The sequence below is a fragment of the Ictidomys tridecemlineatus genome, unplaced genomic scaffold, assembly GCF_052094955.1.
Source record: "Ictidomys tridecemlineatus isolate mIctTri1 unplaced genomic scaffold, mIctTri1.hap1 Scaffold_108, whole genome shotgun sequence".
Classification (NCBI taxonomy): domain Eukaryota; kingdom Metazoa; phylum Chordata; class Mammalia; order Rodentia; family Sciuridae; genus Ictidomys; species Ictidomys tridecemlineatus.
The window spans coordinates 251,321-272,328 of NW_027521026.1; the positions used below are offsets into that span (position 1 = coordinate 251,321).

The 21,008-nt window shown below is 43.5% G+C and overlaps 1 long non-coding RNA gene across 4 annotated transcripts in view; it reads left to right on the top strand.

The window, feature by feature from the left end:
* Window positions 1-21,008, top strand: part of LOC144372465 (uncharacterized) — a 100,998-nt gene that overhangs the window by 14,222 nt on the left and 65,768 nt on the right. The window contains exon 4 of one of the 4 annotated variants that reach the window (XR_013432466.1): window positions 204-336. The exons of the other annotated variants lie outside the window; for them this stretch is intronic. This is a non-coding gene — a long non-coding RNA (uncharacterized LOC144372465). Of the gene's footprint in view, window positions 1-203; window positions 337-21,008 lie in introns of those variants that run through there. 4 annotated transcript variants of the gene reach the window in all.

A 21,008-nucleotide genomic window follows, 5' to 3' on the forward strand; every position in this document is an offset into this window, starting at 1 on the left:
GTCTACCCACAGAATCAGTATATTTTGGTCTGGTAGATTGGAGTCCTTGCCAAGGGAAACATCTATTAACATTTAGATGGAAATCTCTTTTTATGTGTATGTTAAAAAAAGAAAAGAAAATAAAAAGTAGAAGGAGAAAAACCCATAGCTCTGTGATTTTCTTTTTTCTAACCAGATGTGTGTGTATGATTTTTGACTCATAGAAGATTACAGTAGCAGAGTGCATTGAGACCCAGAGCAAAGCCACGACAATGCTCACCATTGAACAGCTCTCCTACCTGCTCAAGTTTGCCATTAAAAAAATGAAACAGCCAGGGGTAAGAGGATTGGTCCACTGGTGTAAGCGTAAATGAAGATAAGACTCCGTTTAGTTCTGTTAGCAGCTTTCCAAGTTGCTCATTGGCTTTGCTTTTCAAATCCCTCTCCGGGCTCTTTGGACTTGTCTTGTGTGTTCCCATTTTAAATCTGTCAAGTAAACATCAGGTACGGTGCCATTCAGTGAGTTCTCTGTAGTGAGCTCTCCATGTCCCCAAGGTCAGGAAATAGCATGAGGTTCAGTAGTCAGTGGGGCCTTAAAGTCCGGATGGGTTGAGAAGTAGAACTTCACAGTCCCTTGGCCCTGAGGGCTGTGTGCTCCTTCCCTCAGCCTGGATGGAATTCTGCTTCAGGGAGAGGAGGACATCCCTGTTTATTTATAACTGAGGTCTAGTGTGGAACCAGGGGGATTTCCATAATGGGTGAGAATCTGGTTAGTTCCGTCAATTGTGAAATGAGTTCTGCTGAATAGCCTTTGCTACTTTTGGAAACTGTATGACAGCAAGGCTGCCAGGCTTGGCTGTGCCTTCACATGGCACCCTGCTGGGAGTGCCTGCCATACCCTAGGTGTGTCTGTTATTATTATGATAGTTTTCAGGAAAATGGCAGAGGAATGTCTTCTGTCAAAAATAATATGATGACACAATGGACATATTATGACTCTGTCTCCCTCCAGATGAATCTAAAGAAGCTTAAGGATGGGTCCCTCCTTTATGATTTGCTTTCTAAGTCAAGTAGCCGAGTATCTCACTGCATTTAGTGACCACTATGGTTTTGTTTCTTTAAACAAATAAAAGTTTTGCTTTGAGATATTCTGAAATTTGTTATGATGAAAAAATTTAAGATGTGCCAATTAGATATTGAATTAGTTACCTATTTATCTCTTGAATTAAATCTCAATTGATGGAAGCAAAACTGTGCTAGTAGCTTTAGTTTAGTTAAAAAACAAAAAATCTTGGGCCAGGGAAGGAGCTTGCCTAGTATGTGTGAGGCCCTGGGTTCAATCCTTGGAACCACAAGAAAAGAAAAAATCTTTTAATTTCTTTTTTTCTTTTTTCTTTCTTCTTTTTTTTTTTTTTTTTACTGTGGAGTGATTGAACGTGATGACTATTTACAAAAAGACAGAGTATTTAGATTTGTCAACTCTGTCAAGTTTTAAACCAAAGGACACATAGAAAAAAGCTTTTACTTTCTCACCCTGTTTGGTGTAAAGTCACCGATTTTGTTGAAATCTCTATTCTGGAACTCAGGGCCTGGCACACGCTAGGCAAGTGCCTTTCCCATGAGCCATACCCCTGCTCTGGAGCATTTTTTAAATTTACAGTGGTCAAACTTTCATTCTGTATTGAAGTGAACACAGGTGATTGCAAAAGGAAATCTGTCCCAATTCTTTGCTTGGGTATAATTTGGTATTTAATTAAATCTTTGGATTTAAAAAGAAAAAAAATGCTAAATAAATACTACCCAGCCATCTTGAGCTGAGTCAAGTTAGAGCTTAAGCAAATGGGTGAAGGTAAAGACTTTTTGCACACTTCTTGTACTGAAGGCAATTTGACCTCTGAAAACAGGAACAAAATCTCACTGTCTAAATTTCCCATCGTATCAGAAACATCTGTTGGCACCCAAAAGACTTTTTCTGATGTGTCATCTTTAGGTGGTGATGAATTCCTTTAGGTGTGGCCTAGCTCTAAAGTGACCCCTGGTGTGTTGGGACTCTCAGCCTCACTGGAAGGGGACAGAACCTGCTACTTGGGTGTATGTTGATAGTAAAGCAAATAACAAAACCCCAACCAGTTCATCTGGGCCCAGGATTATCAACATCCAGGCAGCCTGGGATGGTGGCCAGTGGAGCTGCCTATGGCCTCCTCCTGGCAGTTTCAGAGAGGTTCTCTTCAGCTTCTCGATCCCATGTTGGTTGGAGCATGGTCTTCCTGGCCTGTGCATGTGTACCTTTTCTCTTACAGACAAATGCATTCCAGAAGCCCATTTCCTTGGAACAGTATCCCGACTACACAGAATATATTATCCACCCCATGGACCTTTGTACACTGGAAAATGCTGGCCTCTGTCTCAGAGCCTCCTGTGTTGGCCCCAGGTGTGGAGATGCCAAGGCAGCTCCTCACTTCCAAGTTAGATCAGTTTTATTTGGAGAGAAGAACTCTTGGTCCTCTCACTTTGTTTCCTCTGTGACGTCCTTCCAGAGGATGAGGGTGTCCTGGGAGATGTGCTCCCTGCTCTTCTGGGAGTGATTCCAGCTTCTACTTGAAAGAGCCATACTTCTAGGAATTAGTGATTTGATCAATTTGCGCCTTATGTCCTCTTCTCTTTCTTTTGGAGGTGCTAATGAGAGCAGCAGGAAGGAAGAAGAGAACATTTAAGTCGCTAGGAAACCTCCAGATTGGCAATAAGGACGTGGTTTCTTAGAATCGGCTTCTCAGATGATAAGGCTATTTTGTTAATGCCTGAAGGTGTTTTTCCAAGTTCATGCTAAAATTCCATGGTGAAAATTATACTTGTAACACTTTAGATCATGCACACCACCATGGTGCTGATATCAATATGGGTAATGAAAAGTATCTATGAAGAGGACATATTGCTGGGTATGTTGGTGCACACCTGACATCCCAGTGACTCAGGTGGCTGAGGTAGGAGGATTGCAAATTCAAGGCCAGCCTCAGCAACTTAGTGAGACCCAGACTCAAAATGATATAAAAACTGAATAAAAGGACTGAGGATGTGGCTGAGTGGTAGAGTGCCCCTGGGTTCTTCCCTAATAGTCCCACCAAAGAAGAAGAGGATACATTTTTCATACTGTTGGCATAGCGTTGTGTGAAGTGGGGATAGTGATGTGTGCTTCCTTGAGTTTTCAGGAGGCTCATGTGAGACCTGTCTTTATAATAAATACAAATAGAGAAATCAACCTCTTCTAGGAAGGAACCTCTTAACAAATGACAGCTGCGTTAAGATGACAAAATTCAAGTTCCTGTGATGAATTCAGTGGTGAATTTTTTAAAATTGGTTCATAGATCTCCCAGGATCATGGGAAATGAGTGGATGAGCCTTAATCAATTTGGTGAGTGGTGGTGAGAGGATGGGGTGAGGAGCAAGTGGTTCTGCTGGGTGTGGAGCCACTTCTTTCTGTGCCCCGTGGCTTCTGTTCTTAGAACACTAAAAAGAAAATGTACGGCTGCACAGAGGCCTTCCTAGCTGACGCCAAGTGGATCTTGCACAACTGCATCATTTATAACGGGGGGGGGGGGGGGGGGCGGTGAGTGGCCGCGTGGTGCTTATAGAGGGCACCCCGTGCCTGGTGCGCCCTCTGCTGCCCCTTGCAAAGAACCCGGCTGCAGAGTGGAGCATCAGGCTTCAGGTGACCAAGGACACTGTGTGCACATGGCCGTGGCATGTGAACGAGGCCAGTGCGACCTGCATGGTAAGGCATGAGCTGATGTCCACTGCTCCATGATGCGTGGTTTGCACTCTGACGGTCATCTCAAAACTCCGTAATTGAACGGAGGTAGAAATGTCAGAGAAATGCACAGGATCATGAGCACGTTCAGTGACTTGAGCACGTTCAGTGACTTGGACGGGTGCAGGGCCACACCTCAGGTCAGGTGGAGGCTTTTCAGTCCATCTCCTGTTTCTGCTGGAGCTCCGCTCTCCCTCCGTGGCCTAGAGTTCCAGATGGACGGGTTGGGGGTGCTCTCAGTGTCAGGGCGCACATCCTGTGTTGGGATGTGGCATGACCGAGGATCATGCCTTTGTTGTTGCCAGGTGAACTTTCACCTGGTCAGTATGCCGCAGTCTGTCCCTTCCCCTGGTTATTGATGGATGATCCTGTGGTCTCTGTCTTTGGGTTTCATCTTTGGGTTGTTGTGGAGGAAGCTGCTGGGGACTCCTGTGTTGCCCGTGGTCTGGGCAGGTATGCCCGTGGCTCTTGGATGTCTGGTGCTGGACCATCGAGTGCGTCATCTTAGCTTCAGGAGCACTCTTGTCCCAGTGTGTGTGCACAAGGCTCATGTCAGTGTGCAAGGCATGTCAAGGCGGGCATGTGCTGTCCAGCTGCCCCACATCCTGGCCCTGCCTAGCTTTTTGAGCTGGCCGTTCTTGGGTAATGTGAAATGTCTCCTATGTCACCAGGGGTTTTGATTTGCCTTTTCCCCATGGCCAGGAACTGAGTCATCATTTCATGAACTTCACAGTAATTTGTGTGTTAGGGTGAACCCCCGCCCCCCGACTGTTCACTCAGAAGCTGGGCTGTTGCGCTCTGTGGCTTGCTGCCGGTGTCCTTGATGTGCTGGATCTAGTGATGACAGTTGTGTTCGTGGATTTGGAGGATGGAGCCTTCTGGCCAGAACTGAGGAGAATTTCCACTGATTTTCCTCTGGGCACCTTCCTTAAGTTTCTTTTCTGTCTGCCTCTGGCTGGGCAGGTCTCCCTGTCCTGCCCACCTGGTGCCCTGGTCTGCAGGTCAGCTTGTGCTTGTGCTGGGTGGTGCCTGCTGCTGACCCTCCACCTGCCTCTGCCTCCCTGGCCTTCCCTGTGACTCAGCCTCTTGTCCTCTAAGACTCCTTTCCTGAGGCCCCAGGCCATTGGAGGTCTCTCTCCTGGGCTCTCTACTGGATGGCTGCTGTGCCTACCCTTGCCCGGGATCCCACGCAGGTGGACTAGGCTGATCTGAGCTGAGCCTGAGCTCCTGAAGGTGTCTGACTATGGGCGGAGGTGGTCCTGGGTCTATCCTGAGATCTGGTGGGGATTGGCCAGTAGCAGGATGGTCCCAGGCCTACCTTGGGCCAGGCTCCCATGCTTGTCAGCGAGGCTAACCTGGGCTAGGGCTGGACTCTGGCAGGTGTCTACCAGTGGGCTGAATCAGTCCTGGGCTGAGCCTGAGCTCTGGAGGGGTCTGACAGTGGGCGGAGTCAGTACTGGGTGGAGCCTGAGCTCCTGAGGGAGTCTTGTGTGACTGGAAGCACCCAGGCTATCCTTTGCCTCACCTCACTTGCAGGTCAGGCAGTATGATCTCGGCTGAGCCTGAGTTCTGGAGGAGTTTGCTGCTGGGCGGATTCAGTCCTGGGCTGAGCCTGAGCTCCAGTGAGGGGTCTGGAGCTGGCGCGGATGTACCAGTGCTACGCTGTGCCTAGGCTCCCTTGCATGATGGCAAGGCCTATGTGGGTAGAGCTTGAATTCCTGTTTAGGTCTGCTGGCTGGCGGGATGGAACCTAGCCTAATGTGGGTTCCAGCTTCTGCAGAGGTTGCTGAGGTGGATCTGGGCCATGTATGACCTCTGGAGGGGATCTGCCAGTGGGTGGAGTCAGTCTTGGGCCTAGCCTGAGCTCTGGTGGCCTGGCGGTAGCAGGATGAACTCGGGCCTACCCTGTGCCCGGGCTCCTGTGCACATTGGCAAGGTAGATCTGGACCCATCCTGAGCTCTGGCCGGGGTCTCCCAGTGGCGGGAAGGACCCGGGCTTACCCTGCATTCTGGCTCCCGTTCAGGTCATTGAGGCTGTTGTGCTGATGGACTGAGCCCCCCCATGGGTGTCTGGCGGTGGGCCCAGGTGGTCCTGGGCTGAGCCTGAGTTCTGGTGGGAGCTGCCAGTGGGTGGAGGCAGGCCTGGGTTGAGCTTGAGCTCTGGTGAGGGTCTTATGATGGCGGGCGTATGGATCCGGGGCTACCCTGGGCCGGGGATCCCATGCATGCTGGCAAGGTGAATCTGGGCGGAGCCTGAGCTCTGGCTGGAGTCTGCAGGTGGCGGGAAGTACCAGGGTTTACTCTTTGCTCCTGCTCCTGCTCAGGTCCTGGATGCTGGTCTGGGTCTGGTCTGACACCCCATGGGTGTCTGGTAGTGGGTAGAGCTGGTTCTGGGCGATGCCTGAATTCCAGCGGGAGCTGCTAGTGAGTGGAGGCAGTCCTAGGTCAAGCCTGATCCCCAGCAGGGTCTGCGGGTGGGCACAGGCATTCCTGGCAGAGCCTGCAGGCTAGTATGGGGGGGTTCCACTGTGGCAGTATGGACCCAGGGCTACCCTGTGCTTGGGCTCCTGTGCAAGTGGGCGAGGCAGATCTGGGCAGAGCTTGAGCTCCAGCGGGGGTCTGTCGGTGGTGGGAAGGAACCGGGCCAACACTGGGCTCGGGCTTTGCTCAGGTTTTTGAGGTTGGTGGGTGTCTTCCAGTAGACAGACTTCGTCCTGGAGAAATCTGAGCTCCAGTGGTAGTTGCTGGTGGACGGAGGCAGTCCTGGGCCAAACCTAGGCACCAGTACCAGTCTCCTGGTTGACTGGATGGACTCGCGCTACCCTGAGGTCAGTGAGGCAGAACTGGGCAGAGCTGGAGGAGTTGGGGTACTGCCTGTGGCAGGATGCAACCAGTCCTATCCTTGCTAGCTCTCCTGTTCACATCCTCAAGATCTTGGAGGAGCCTGAGCTCCAGCGGGGGGTTGCTGGTGGAGGAAGGAGCCAGGCTTACCCTTCCATGTGTCTCCTGTGCAGGCAAGCCAGGAGGACTTCAGCAGAGCCAAGGTCAGCCGGGGGAGGGATGGAACCCAGCCTACCCTTGCCAGGGCTCTTGCACAAGTCATCAAGGCAGATCTGAGCCACATGTTAGCTCAGACAGGGGTCTGCCTATAGTTGGAGGCTGTCTTGTGTCTGGCCTGAGGTCTACTGGGGGCCTACTGGGGGCATTGGTCCCAGGCCTACCTTGGGCCAGGCTTCTGCATCTGTCAGCAAGGCTGATCTGGGTTGGGGCTTAACTTTAGCAACTGTTAGTGGGCGGAGTCAGTCTGAGCTCTGGTGCCAGTCTCATGGTGACTGAATGAATTTGGGCTCAGGCTCTGTCTCCTGCCAGGTCCTCCAGTTGGATCTGGGCAGAGCTAGAGTTCTGGTGGGGTTCTTCAGGTAGCAGGATGGAACCCAGCCTCCCCTTGCCCGGGCTCCTGTGCCTGTCAGCTAGGCTGATCTTGGCCATGGATGAGCTCTAGCAGGGCTCTGCCTTTGGGAGAAGGCGGTCCTGTGTCTGGCCTGAGCTCTGCTTGGGGCCTGCTTGTGGCAGTTGATCCCAGGCCTACTTTGGGCCAGATTGAGCTCTGTTAGGGGTCTGCTTGTGGCAGTTGGTCCCAAGACTACCTTGGCCAGGCTCCTGTGCCTGTCAGTGAGGCTGATCTGGACTGGGGCAGAATTTCTGCTACTGTCTGTCAGTGGGCAGAGTCAGTTGTGGTTGGAGTCTGAGCTCAGGTGCCAGTCTCTTGGTGCCTGAATGGACTTGGACTACCCTGGGCTTGGGCTCCGTCTCCTGCCATGTTGTCAAGTTAGATATGGGCAGAGCTGGAGCTCTGGTGGGGTTCTGCAGATGGCGGCATGGAACTGGGTCTCCCCATGCTGGGCTCTGGAGCAGGTCAGTGAGGTCAATCTGGGCCATGGATGAGCTCTGGCAGGTTTCTGCTTGTAGGCAGAGGCTGTCCTATGTCTAGCCTGAACACTGCTTGGGGCCTGTTTTTGGCAGTTGGTCCCAGGCCTGCTTTGGGCCAGGCTCCCACAACTATGGGAGAGGCTGATCTGGGCTGGGGATGAACTTCTAAGTCTGACTGCCAGGGGGCAGAGTTAGTCCTAGGCGGAGCCTAAGCTTGGGTGTCAGTCTCATGGTGACTGGATGAACTTGGGCTACCCTGGGGTGGAGTTCCATCTCCTGCCAGGTCATCGAGTTTGATCTGGGCAGAGCTGGAGCTCTGGTGGGGTTTTGCAGGTGGTGGTGTGGAACCAGGCCTCTCCTTGCTGTGGGTCCTTTGCAGGTCAGCAAGGCCGATCTGGGATGTGTATGAGCTCTGGTAGGGGCCTGCTGTGGGCTGAGTCAGTCCTGGGGCGAACCTGAGCTCAGGTGAAGGTCTGGTGGTGGCCATATATTCCCAGGGCTACCTTGTGCCCAGGCTCCTGTGCACATCTGCAAGGCTTATCTGGGGGGAGCCTTAGAATCTGGGGGGGGGGTCTGCTGGTGGCAGGAAGGACTGGGGACTACTCTGGGCTCCATTCAGGTCGTCAAGGCTGATCTAGGCTGTGATTGGCCACTGGGGAGTGTCTGTCTGTGGAAGTCTGTCCTGGTCCAAACCTGAGCTCTGGAGGGAGCTTCTTGTGGGTGGAGGCAGACCTGGGCATGACCTGAGCTTTGGCGCCAGTCTCACCATGAGTGGATGGATTCAGGCTACCCTGGGCCCCTTCTCCCGTGGAGGAGAAGGATGGATCTGGACTGGATCTGAGCTCCTACAGTGGTTTGCCAGTGGGAAGAGGCAGTCCTGGCCTGAGTCTCAGTTCCAGGGAGGGTCGGCCAATGTTGGGATGGATCCAGACCTACCTTTTCCCACACTCCATGGAGGTTGGTAAGGCTGATCTGGGCAGATCCTGAGCTTCAGTGCGTGTGTGCTGGTGTGTGAAGGTGGTCCTGGGCTGGACCTGAGTTAGGTGCAGTTCTCCTGGTTGAGGGATGCATGCAAGCCCACCCTGTGTCTGGCCGCCTGTGTAGGTCGGTGGGGTCAGATCTGGACTGTACATGAGCTCTGGCAGGTCTGCTTGTGGCAGGTGAGTGAAAGCAGTCCTGGGCTGGGCCTGAGCATCCCGCTGGTGGCAGGATGAAATCAGGCTACACTGGGCCCCAGCTGCAGTGCATCTGGGAAGAGCCTGAGCTCTGTAAGGTGTCTCTGGAACTTTATTTTATTCATTTGTTTGTATCTGGTACTGAGAATCTAAGCCAGTGCCTCACACCCAGCCCTATTTGCTTCTTCTTCACCTTTAATCATAATATCTTTTGGTTCTATATTATTTGTTCATGCATGCATTTGAATTTTAACAAGTTCTTATTATGTGATATCACCAGCAAAGCTTCCCAAGCTGGCCCCAGATCAGACCTTGATCCTCAGCAAGATTACATCCTACACATCCAAGACACCTCTTGCATAGGTTCAGAAGAGAGATGACTAAGACACGTTCCATGACTCCCAACTTTGGGGAAAAATTGTTTTGAAGAGGTAAAGGATGAGGGATCATCTGACAGATATCCTGAAAAATGCAGAGCAGATGTTTTTGAATAAGAATTCATATATTGATAAAGTTTTTTTATTTCCTTTTTGCTGGCGTTCATTTATTTTTTACCCACCGCTTTGGAAATTCGAGGCAAGCGCTTTGCCCCCTTTGCCATTGAGCCACTACCCAGCCCATTCATTCATTGTCAGTGTGGGAATACAATGCTGTTTTTGTTATCATGGCTCTGTAGTACAGTTTAAGCTATACTATTATGATATGTCTTACTTCACTCTTCATGCTAAGTATTGCTTTGGCTATTCTGCATCTCTTATTTTTTCACATGAATGTCTTGGTTGCTTTTTCTAGTTTTGTGAAGAATTGCTTTGGTATCTTTACATGAATTGCATTAAAATTTATGCCCAAGCACAAATTAGTTAAAACTATGAAAAAGAATCCCAGTTCACCATGAACAAAACTGGTCACTGGTATCTGTTGACCCAGCCACTATCTCCTCAGTGGTGGCTAAGCTGAGGTTACTCCTCACATTTTGGTGTTAAGGGTGTCTTAGAGTTGAGTCTACTCTGCATGTTGATGCTGAGGTCTAGGTTCAGGCATACTTTGTCACCACACAGCATGGGATACTTTTTTGGGGTTTTTAAACTTTTAATTTTGTCTGGAAATTTCTTTGGGTCCTTTAATCACTTTGCTTGATCAACATCTGTGTGCTAGGCACTATACGGTGTGGAGTACAGAGTGAATATGCCAAGTCCATGCTTCCATGGAACTTAATGAAGTTAGTAGGATAATTATAGCATCTATATCTACCTCAATGTTACTGTGAAACTTAGAAGACAATTTGTCTGTTAATAACTGCAGTGCTGAGGACTGTAATATTGTTGAGGAAATTTGTAGAAGATTTAATCAGGCACCACATTGTTTTTGTCTGGAAAGTCTGAGTAATGTAAAGTTGTTACTTTTTCTGTAATAAAAACAAACATTTAACACAGTTCATATCTGAAGCCTTTGAACTTCAGGGATTCCTGTGGGTTGCCTGTTTCCAGGTCAGATACAGAGTCCTGTGCTTACTCAGTACAGGTTTGGAGACCCTTGAAGCCTCTTCTATTACCATGAGAGCCAGTGCATCATAGTCAGCAGGCCAATTCCAAGTCTCCAGCTCACACAGATGACACATCAATGGTGCTGAAGTCCCCCCAATCAGTTCATCTCCTGCCTTCACACACTCCCTACCCACCATTTAGCTGGATGGACCCTGCTCCATAATGGGAATTTTCTAGCCTTTGCCTTAATTGTCCAGAGCTCTTGGAGAGGGTCCTGGACTTTCCTAATCCCCAGAACTTTCTCTGGGTCCTCTTCACATGTCCCCATAATTATTGGCTCTGAGTGTGCTTTGTGCAGATGGTGGTGTACTGCAAGCTCATACCACATTTATTTTGTGTCCTCTTCCTTATAGCACATAACAAGGTGCTGAGAGTTGGTCTGAAAAATGACCCAAAACTTCATGAACATACAGTTAGGAAAACCTAGGGGTTGGAGGCGATGATAGTCTGGAGAGAAACCAATTCCTCCTAGGGAAACACAGGCACAATCAAACTTCATCCTGCACACCAAATCCAAGTAATTCTGGATGGATTTCAGAGAGTTAAAAAAATGAAGGGAAAACAGAAGTAGAACATAAAATTGAATAGTTTTTCAATTTCTGCTTGGGATCCAGTTCTCACTGTCAGATCACATTGTGCTCTAGCTGGGGATCATGAATATATCACATGAAGTGAGAGATGTAGAAACACATCTGCAGTTACTTGTCTTGTTGTGACACATTTCCTTAGTCTTTTATGGGGAAAAATTACACATTTCCTTTAAATATTGCTCCTAATGAATGCTGTGCTAGGGCTGTTTTGCCTCAGCCAATAAATACCTGAGCTTTGTTCAGAGGGATCCAGATTTTTAGAAAAAGGCTAAGCAGCAGAGAGAGAGAGAGAGAGAGAGAGAGAGAGAGAGAGAGAGAGAGAGAGAGAGAGAGATCGAGATCAAATTAGTTGTCAGAATAGGACTCCACTGTGACAATAAATGCTGAGCAATCACTTCTGGTTCTGTGATTTAGTATCTGTGCTGCCTCTCCACCTGGTGGTCTTTAACTGATAAGCTGGCTTTTGACATTGGCCTGCATGAGGACACCACAGGTGAGGACTTGGGGATGGTGGAGAGCCTGGCTGGGTTGGACGATTGTGTGAGACACTATGGATGATGCATTAGACCAATGTGCTCGTGGGTAGGGTCAGGAGAAAGTGCTTTCTTCTTGACATATTGATAGAGGGAGGAAGTCTGAATTTTTCCTTAAGGCAATCCCCAGGTAATTTGTTGGATATTCAAGCTAGGTTTCAAACTCTATTCTTTCATGAGTTTGGAGGGGAAAACTAGTACTTACTATTCATCTCACTGGGTGTTAACTATCATATTGTGCACTGGTTAGTTTATAAAATATCACTGCATATCTCTCATTTTAATCAGATTTTAAGTATACACATGTAAGGTCCTCAATGTCAACAAACAAACAAAAAATAGAGAATGAGAACCTCCTTCATTTCTCTGCCCATAGGCCATTGTGCTGAATTTAATATCTGTTAAGGAGATATGCATTTCCATGTTTTTGAAACAATTATAGGTATATATTAACATACTTATACTTTTGGAAAGTCAAAATAAGGGAACTCTTCTCAGTTCTCTGAGGAATTTAGACTTAATTGATAAACCTCTGTGAACTATGTGTCTTTTTTTTTTTTACAAAGAGTATGCATGGCTTTTGTAATTGAAAAGCCATGAGACCAAGTAGAAAAAAATAATTGAAGTAGCCCAATTTTGTCCCTTTCAGGAGAGGATTCAGTCCATCGTCTCACTCCTTCCAGAAATGCTTTCTGCTGGGTTGTGAGTGTAGCTCTATGGTGGAGCTGCTATGAAACAGTGGTTGGCAAATAGTGGTTACAGTATAAATGCTTGTGTGAGTGAATGCAAAACTAACTACAACTCTAAAATGTGGATCTGGTGAATAAAGATAAGGAATTCTGCCAGGTAACCTGCAAGTAAGAGAGATTGTGTAAGGAAAGCGTCATGAAGCACAGGCTACATATTGATGCTAAGGATGCTTCAGAAATATTATTGGATCACTCCTTCATTGACTCATGCAAAATTAACTTTAATTGAGTGCATACAGTATGTTACTTGGTGCTGGGAAAACCAGGACAACTACCCCTGAAGGACAGGAGATTTTCTACCTCAGGGGCAAGTCTTGGGATAAAGGTCAAGGCAAGGTGTGGATCCCCATCTGAGCTACTCTTTTTTTTATTGGTTGTTCAAAACATTACAAAGCTCATGATATACCATTTTTCATACATTTGACTCAATTGGGTTATGAACTCCCATTTTTACCCCAAATACAAATTGCAGAATCACATTGGTTACACATTCACATTTTTACATAATGGCATATTAGTGACTGTTGTATTCTGCTACCTTTCCTATCCTCTACTATACCCCCTCCCCTCTCCTCCCATCTTCCCTCTCTACCTCCTCTGCTGTTGTTCAATTCTCTCCCTTGTTTCCCTCCCCCTTTCCCCTCACAACTTCTTATATGTAATTTTGTGTAACATTGAAGGTCTCCTACCATTTCCATATGCTTTCCCTTCTCTCTCCCTTTCTCTCCCACAAGTCGTCTTTGTTTAATGTTAATCTTTTCCTCATGCTCTTCTTCTCTGTTCTGTTCTTAGTTGCTCTCTTTATATCAAAGAAGACATTTGGTATTTGTTTTTTAAGGATTGGCTAGCTTTGCTTAGCATAATCTGCTCTAATGCCATCCATTTCACTGCAAATTCTACAAGTTTGTCAATTTTTTAGTGCGTAATACTCCATTGTGTATAGATGCCACATTTTTTTTTATCCATTCATCTATTGAAGGGCATCTAGGTTGGTTCCACAGACTAGCTATTGTGAATTGTGCCGCTATGATCATTGATGTGGCAGTATCCCTATAGTATGCTCTTTTAAGATCCTCAGGGAATAGTCTGAGAAGGGCGACAGCTGGGTCAAATGGTGGATCCATTCCCAGCTTTCACAGGAATCTCCATACTGCTTTCCAAATTGGCCTCACCAATTTGCAGTCCCACCAGCAGTGTACAAGTGTACCCTTTTCCCCACATCCTCGCCAGCACTATTGTTGTTTGACTTCATAATGGCTGCCCATCTTACTGTAGTGAGATGGTATCTTAGGGTGGTTTTGATTTGCATTTCTCTATTTGCTAGAGATGGTGAGCATTTTTTATGTACTTGTTGATTGATTTTATGTCCTCCTCTGAGAAGTGTCTGTTCAGGTCCTTGGCCCATTTGTTGATTGGGTTATTTGTTATCTTATTGTTTAATTTTTTGAGTTCTTTGTATATTCTGGATATTAGGGCTCTATCTGAAGTGTGAGGGGTAAAAATTTGTTCCCAGGATGTAGGCTCTCTATTTACCTCTTTTATTGTTTCTCTTGCTGAGAAAAAACCTTTTTAGTTTAAGTAAGTCCCATTTGTTTATTCTTGTAATTAACTCTTGGGCTATGGGCATCCTATTAAGGAATATGGAGCCGGACCTCACAGTATGTAGATCGTAGCCAACTTTTTCTTCTATCACACACAGTGTCTCTGATTTGATATCTAGCTCCTTGATCCATTTTGAGTTAACTTTTGTGCATGGGGAGAGAAAGGGATTCCGTTTCATTTTGTTGCATATGGATTTCCAGTTTTCCCAGCACCATTTGTTGAAGATGCTATCCTTACTCCATTGCATATTTTTAGCCCCTTAATCAAATATAAGAAAGTTGTAATTTTGTGGATTGGTTTCTGTGTCCTCTATTCTGTACCATTGGTCCACCTGCCTGTTTTGGTACCAGTACCATGCTGTTTTTGTTACTATTGCTTTGTAGTACAGTTTGAACTCTGGTTCACACTTCCTGCTTAGAATTGCTATACCTCCAGATTCACACTTCCTGCTTAGAATTGCTTTTGCTATTATTAGTGATGGTAGATGGAGCTAACAGAAAACGACCTACCATGTCAAGACATAAGGTCACTGAGTTTCCTTACACCTGCAATAAACAACTCACTTTAAATCTTTAAAAAATGCCATTTACAAAATTACTAAGAAATGGAACAGGTATAAATATAGCACACTATGTACAAAAGTATATCCACCAAAAGCTGTGAAATATTGTGGGAAGGAAATAAAATCTAAATAAATGAACAGATCACCTTTTTCATTATTTATAAACTAAATATTTTTAAGATGCCAATTCATCTTCACTTGGTCAATACAACATTCCAAATCAGACTTTCATTAACCTCTTTTATAGATTTTCACAAAATATTCAAAACGTAGAATAGCCTACACAATCCTGAATAACATATTTAAAGAAATAATACCTTCTCATTCCAGTGCTTATTATAAAGCCCCAAGAATTCAGGGTGAGCATAAGGAAATGATAGTGCATCAATAAATAGGAAAGAATACAGACTTCACACATAGACCCATGCAAAAAAAGTCAAAGGAGCAATAGCAAAGAGTGCTCATTTATTTTTTATTGATTGTTTTAAAAGAAAATCAATGAAAGTGGAATGCATTACAATTTTTTTCTTTTTAAAAATTTTAAATATTTGTTTTAATGTTTTTATTGTTTTTTAAGAGTAAATAACAGCGGAATGCATTCTTATTACATATACACATCAGAGTTTTTCACATTTCTGGTTGAATATAAAGTATATTGACATCAATTTGTGTCTTCACACATGCATTTTAGAGAATGACATCTATCACATTCCACCATCCTTGCTAATCTCCTGCCCCCTCCCTTTCCCTCCCACCCCTCTGCCCTATCTAGAATTCATCTATTCCTCCCATGCTCCCCCTCCCTACCCCACTAAGAGTCAGCCTGCTTATATCAGAGAAAACATTCAGCATTTTGGGGGGGATTGGCTAACTTCACTTAGCATTATCTTCTCCAATGTCATCCATTTACCTGCAAATGTCATGATTTTATTCACTTTTATTGCTGAGTAATATTCCATTGTGTATATATGCCTCATTTTTTTAATCCACTCATCCACTGAAGGGCATCTAGGTTGGCTCTACAGTTTAGCTATTGTGAATTGTGCTGCTATAAACATAGATTTTTATGTTTAGATGTGGCTGTGTCCTGTAGTATGCTGTTTTTAAGTCTTTTGGTATAGACCAAGGAGAGGGATAGGTGGATAAAATGGTAGTTCCATTCCCAGATTTCCAAGGAATCTCCATACTACTTTCCATATTGCTGCACCAATTTACAGTCCCATCAGCAGTGTATGAGTGTACCTTTTTCCCTACATCCTTGCCAATACTACTGTAGTTTGTCTTCATAATAGCTGCCATTCTGACTGGAGTGAGATGATATCTTAGAGTAGTTTTGATTTGCATTTCTCTAATTGCTAGAGATGATGAACATTTTTTCATATTTTTTTTATTTATTGTATATCCTCTTCTGAGAAGTGTTTGTTCAGGTTTTTGGCCCATTTGTTGATTGGGTTAATTTGTGTGTGTGTGTGTGTGTGTGTGTGTGTGTGTGTGTGTTTAGCTTTTTGAGTTCTTTATATACCCTAGAGATTAGTGCTCTATCTGATATATGAGGGGTAAAAATTTGTTCCAAGGATGTAGGCTCTCTGTTCACCTAACAGATTGTTTCTTTTGCTGAGAAGAAACTTTTTAGTAGCTACACTAATGAAGGAGAGAGAAAACTCAAATATCCAGCATACATGATGAAAAAGTTAATATCACAGCAGATACTACAGAAATACCAAGAAATTATTTTAAAAACTTATATCCAATAAAATAGAAGACATTAAAGGCATTGACAAATTTCTTAACTCATGAAATTTGCCCAGATTGAATCAGGAAGATATACACAATTTAAACAGACCAAGTGACGAAATAGAAGACACCATCAGAAGCTTACCAACCAAGAAAAATCCAGGACCAGATAGATACACAGCTGAGTTCTACAAGACCTTTAAAGAAGAACTAATACCAATACTCTACAATTTATTTTAGGAAATAGAAAAAGAGTAGCACTTCCAAACTCATTCTATGAGGCCAATATCACCCTGATCCCAAAACCAGACAAAGACATATCAAAGAAAGAAAACTTCAGACCAATATCTCTAATGAACATAGATGCAAAAATTCTCAATAAAATTCTGGCAAATTGAATACAAAAACATAGCAAAAGGATCGTGCACCATGATCAAGTGGGATTCATCCCAGGGTTTCAAGGTTGGTTCAACATAAGGAAATCAATAAATGTAATTCATCACATCAATAGACTCAAAGATAAGAATCATATGATCATCTCAATAGATGCAGAAAAAGCATTTGACAAAATATAGCACCCTTTATGTTCAAAACACTAGAAAAACTAGGGATAGAGGGGTGTATCTCATCATCATAAAGGCTATCTATGCTAAGCCTCAGGCCATCATCATTCTAAATAGAGAATAATTAAAGACACTCCCTCTACAAACTGGAACTAGACAGGGATGCCCTCTTTCACTGCTTCTATTCACTAAAACACAGGATACTTGCTTTGATGCATTTCCCCTTGCACTTTATAAAATTGTGACATTAAACACCTGTGTATCAATGTCCAACCATTTAGTGGAGATCCAACAGGGGGCAGCTGGGAACAACTCAACAGTGATCTCTGAGCTTTCTGTGCTGTGCCCTGGCTGCCAGCAGGGGGAACATGAACCCACCTTGGCAGTTTCAAGGACAGAGAGCCTGTTTCCCTCAGGAAGGGCGCCATTCATTGCAGCTGGGGAATGAATTGAGGGGAGCTCACTGGAGGAAAAAATCTCCTATATGCAGCATCGATGGAAGAGAAAGGAAGTTGGTAGAGGAGGGGGTTTGCTTGGCTTTTCCCTGATATTTGTTGACAGCCTGCAGAGAAGATCTCATTTCTTTGAATGTTCCATATTGAGTTACACTTTTCTTCCTGACATAAAATTTTATGAAAACTTATTTTACAGAAATATCAATCATTGCAGGGGTTAAAAGGCAGAAATCAACATGCTGTGTTTTTTTGTTTATTTGTTTTTTACAAATTCAATATGGATAGATCTTCCAAACAAAAGTTGAATAAAGAAACTACAGAGCTCAATAACACAATCAATAACTTAGACTTAACTGATATATATATATATATATATATATATATATATATATATATATATATATATAATATTTCAACCTGTATCAAGAGGATACACTTTCTTCTCAGCAGCACATGGATCCTTTTCTAAAATAGACCATATATAATGCCACAGGGAAACTCTTAGCAAATACAAAGGAGTATAGATATTACCATGCATTTTATCAGATGATAATGGAATGAAATTGGAAATCAATGACAAAATGAAAAATTAAAATTTCCCCATCACCTGGAGACTGAACAATATGCTACTGAATGAACTATATGTTACAGAAGACATCAAGGAAGAGATTAAAAAATTCTTAGAGGTAAATTAGAACATAGACACAACATATCAAAATCTCTGTGTCTTTAGGAAAACTCTTGACACAGATTCAGAAAGGGACCAACATATGCAGAAATTACAAAATTACAGGACCTGTGGTCAATGAGTTGGGATGATATCAAAAGCTTGGTCTTTATCTCCATTGCCAATCAAATAACAAGCACAAGGATTTGAGAAAAAGAAAAAAAGGTTTTCTTGACTTGCTAGCAAAGGAGGAACTTGGGACTGCTGCCCCAGAGGTTGTGATTTTCTCTGCCTGGAGTAATAGAGAGCTTTTAGAAGAGGAACACAAGGGTGAGGAATCCAGATATTATCAGTAGATATAAATCATTAGTGTCCATCAGGTGTCCTTGAGTGACTCATTGCTCTGGACCTCAGGTATAGAGTTCCTCCCTCCCTCCCTCCCTTCCTCCCTTCCTCCCTTCCTCCTGGACAGTGAAGGACAGCATAATTTAGTACAGGACAGGAACAATTTTGGTCTGTTTATCCTACTGATATGGAGTGTGAGAGGCAAAACAAGAAGAAAATGAAAAAGAAAACGTTTTACAATAAACTGTTTGTGGTTGAGCAGCAAAGTTTATACTCAAAGCATGAAGTAGACCCCTGTTACAGGGACAGGCCAGACCCAGCAAAATCATGTTGGAGCCCAAAGTAAAAAGGAAAGTGTGTGCTCATGTGTCCACCTGTCATTAACTTATATCATTTATTTTTCCTACAGCGTTAAAGTAGTTACAAATATCTTTAAAAACAAGTGCATTAAAACTCATGTTCCTTCAAGTTTAAGTATGTTATTTATAGAAAACCAATTTTCTTTTACTTTCCTGGATTTTATGGAAGCAACCTTTCAATAATGTGTTTAATATAACTTCTTTGTGTATCTGACTTTGAGAGCCACATTTAGTCCATCTTTTTGGTCAAAGAGGAGATAGCCTTATTTGTACTCAGTAGAGGAAAAGTATTATATGGGAAAATGAAATTCAAAAAGTCAAGCTGATTTCAAAGTATCTCAAAATAATTCACAACACCAAGGACACCGTAACTATTAACATATTATTCATACAGAGTCTCCTCTGTGGGAACATTTAGACATAGGTTTCATAACTGTGTCTGAATGGGATTTGGGTAAAACTTTATAACAATATTGGATGATGTTCTTACTTTACTGGTGTTATATATATTGATATGATCTTTTGTCTATTCTGACCTTTTTAAATTGCAATACTTTGTATAAAATTATACAAAATTAATCAGTTTTTTTCTCTATGTGAAATGAAAAATCAACTCTACTGGTTCCAGTAAAGAATCAATTTTTAACATGATTAAAGTCATTTGTAAAGACTTAAGTAAAATATCAGTTGAGACTTTTTGCACTTAAGTCTAATCCATTATAATCTAATGGAAATCTTAAAAAAAAAAACTGTTCCCAAATAAGTTCAAATATACCAGGTACAAATATGTAAGTACAAGGAGCTCACTAACTATGCTATTCCAAATAGATGAAGAGCAATATTGATTTTATACTATGGTTCTATGGAAATAAATTAAAACCTGTTCTTTCTCCCTATATGCTTGGATTCATAGGCAGTTAACAAAATTCTCCATTTCATTCACTTATTGACTAACTAGCTGGTTATAATGTCTCAAAATCCCACTCCTCCATAGTATTGTCTCTCCTTTTTTCAAGACCAGAATTTTCACCTTTTTTATTTTTTTAACAGAGGTTTCAAATCGATCACTGATGCCTTCCCCTGGGTTTTGAGTACTTTTCTCTTTGAGATTCTTTTTCATTATTCAGTTTATCCTCTCTGAAACATTTATTTCCTTCTGAATGAATTTTATGTAATTCTTGAAATTTATGCCACATATTTAAGGGAACTCCAGAAGGATACTCTGCACACGTATTTACATTTGGCTTTGTTTCAATTTTATTGTCCATCTCTTGGGAAATCTGAGAGTTTAGAAGTAATAGCCAAAGGGAAACTGGCCTTGTGGTTATGGAATTGACTTATCTGCAGTTAGTCTAATAGTGATGTAGAAATAAATAAAAGAGGAAATAAATAAATATACAGTGAGAAAATAGAGGAATAGAATGAAGTGTCCAATAAAGACAAGGAGTTCAAAGAAAGAATCACTGAGGAATTAATATTTAATCTGAAACTCAAATATAGTGAATTTGGTTTGAGAGGATGTACATAGACATCAGAGTGAAAATGAATTATTACATTAGTTATTGTAGTGCTCAAAGTGGAGATATCAATTATCTTTTAATTAGTTCTTTTTAGTTATACATAATAGTAGGATTCATTTTGACATAATTATAAAAGCATCCCTTATTTTTGACCTCTTTCAGAGCTGTGACCAAGGCCAAAATTGAACTCATTTATTGCCCTTACATTTCCATAGGACTCATTCAAACCCATCAGGGCAGGAGTAAAAAAAAAAATATTATAGGGATGTTCTTGTGCTAATGTACCCAAGGCATGTATTTCCTCTATGTCGCAAGCCAATTGAGGGCTATGTGTGGACTTTGTCTGCATTACAGTCTAGTGGATAGTAACATCTGGTGTCTGGGAACTTCCAGTGGACATTTCCTTTGTGTAAGACTTCCCAGAGATATTGTGAATTTCTATCCTTCTCTTCCATGTCCCACATGGCACCTGAGATGGGTGTTACCTGCCAAGATGCCAATCAACCTGATGAACTGCAGGGCAACATAAAGCAAGACTCTGCCCTTGAAACTTTATTCCTGCCTTTGATGTACCCCCCCCCACTGGAGCCATTTTCTTTGTGTAGCTCTAACACCTGTGTGGACTAAACCTATCAGGGCTCCACTTTTGAAAACATATTTCTGATTCTTTGTCTTTTGTACTTCACTAACTATTCTACACTTTAATTTCTCAGGTGGCTTACACCCTCCTCAGCAGGAAGAACAACTCCCCAAAAAGATGCTGGCCATTCCCCATGCCTGTACAATGAGTTTGTTTAGAAAAGCACTTGAGATGTTCCAATTCCCAGTCCCATAAGACAAAGCTTTTATTAAGTCACACAATGTCTTTAAGATTAATCCTAAATTATGGAGTACAG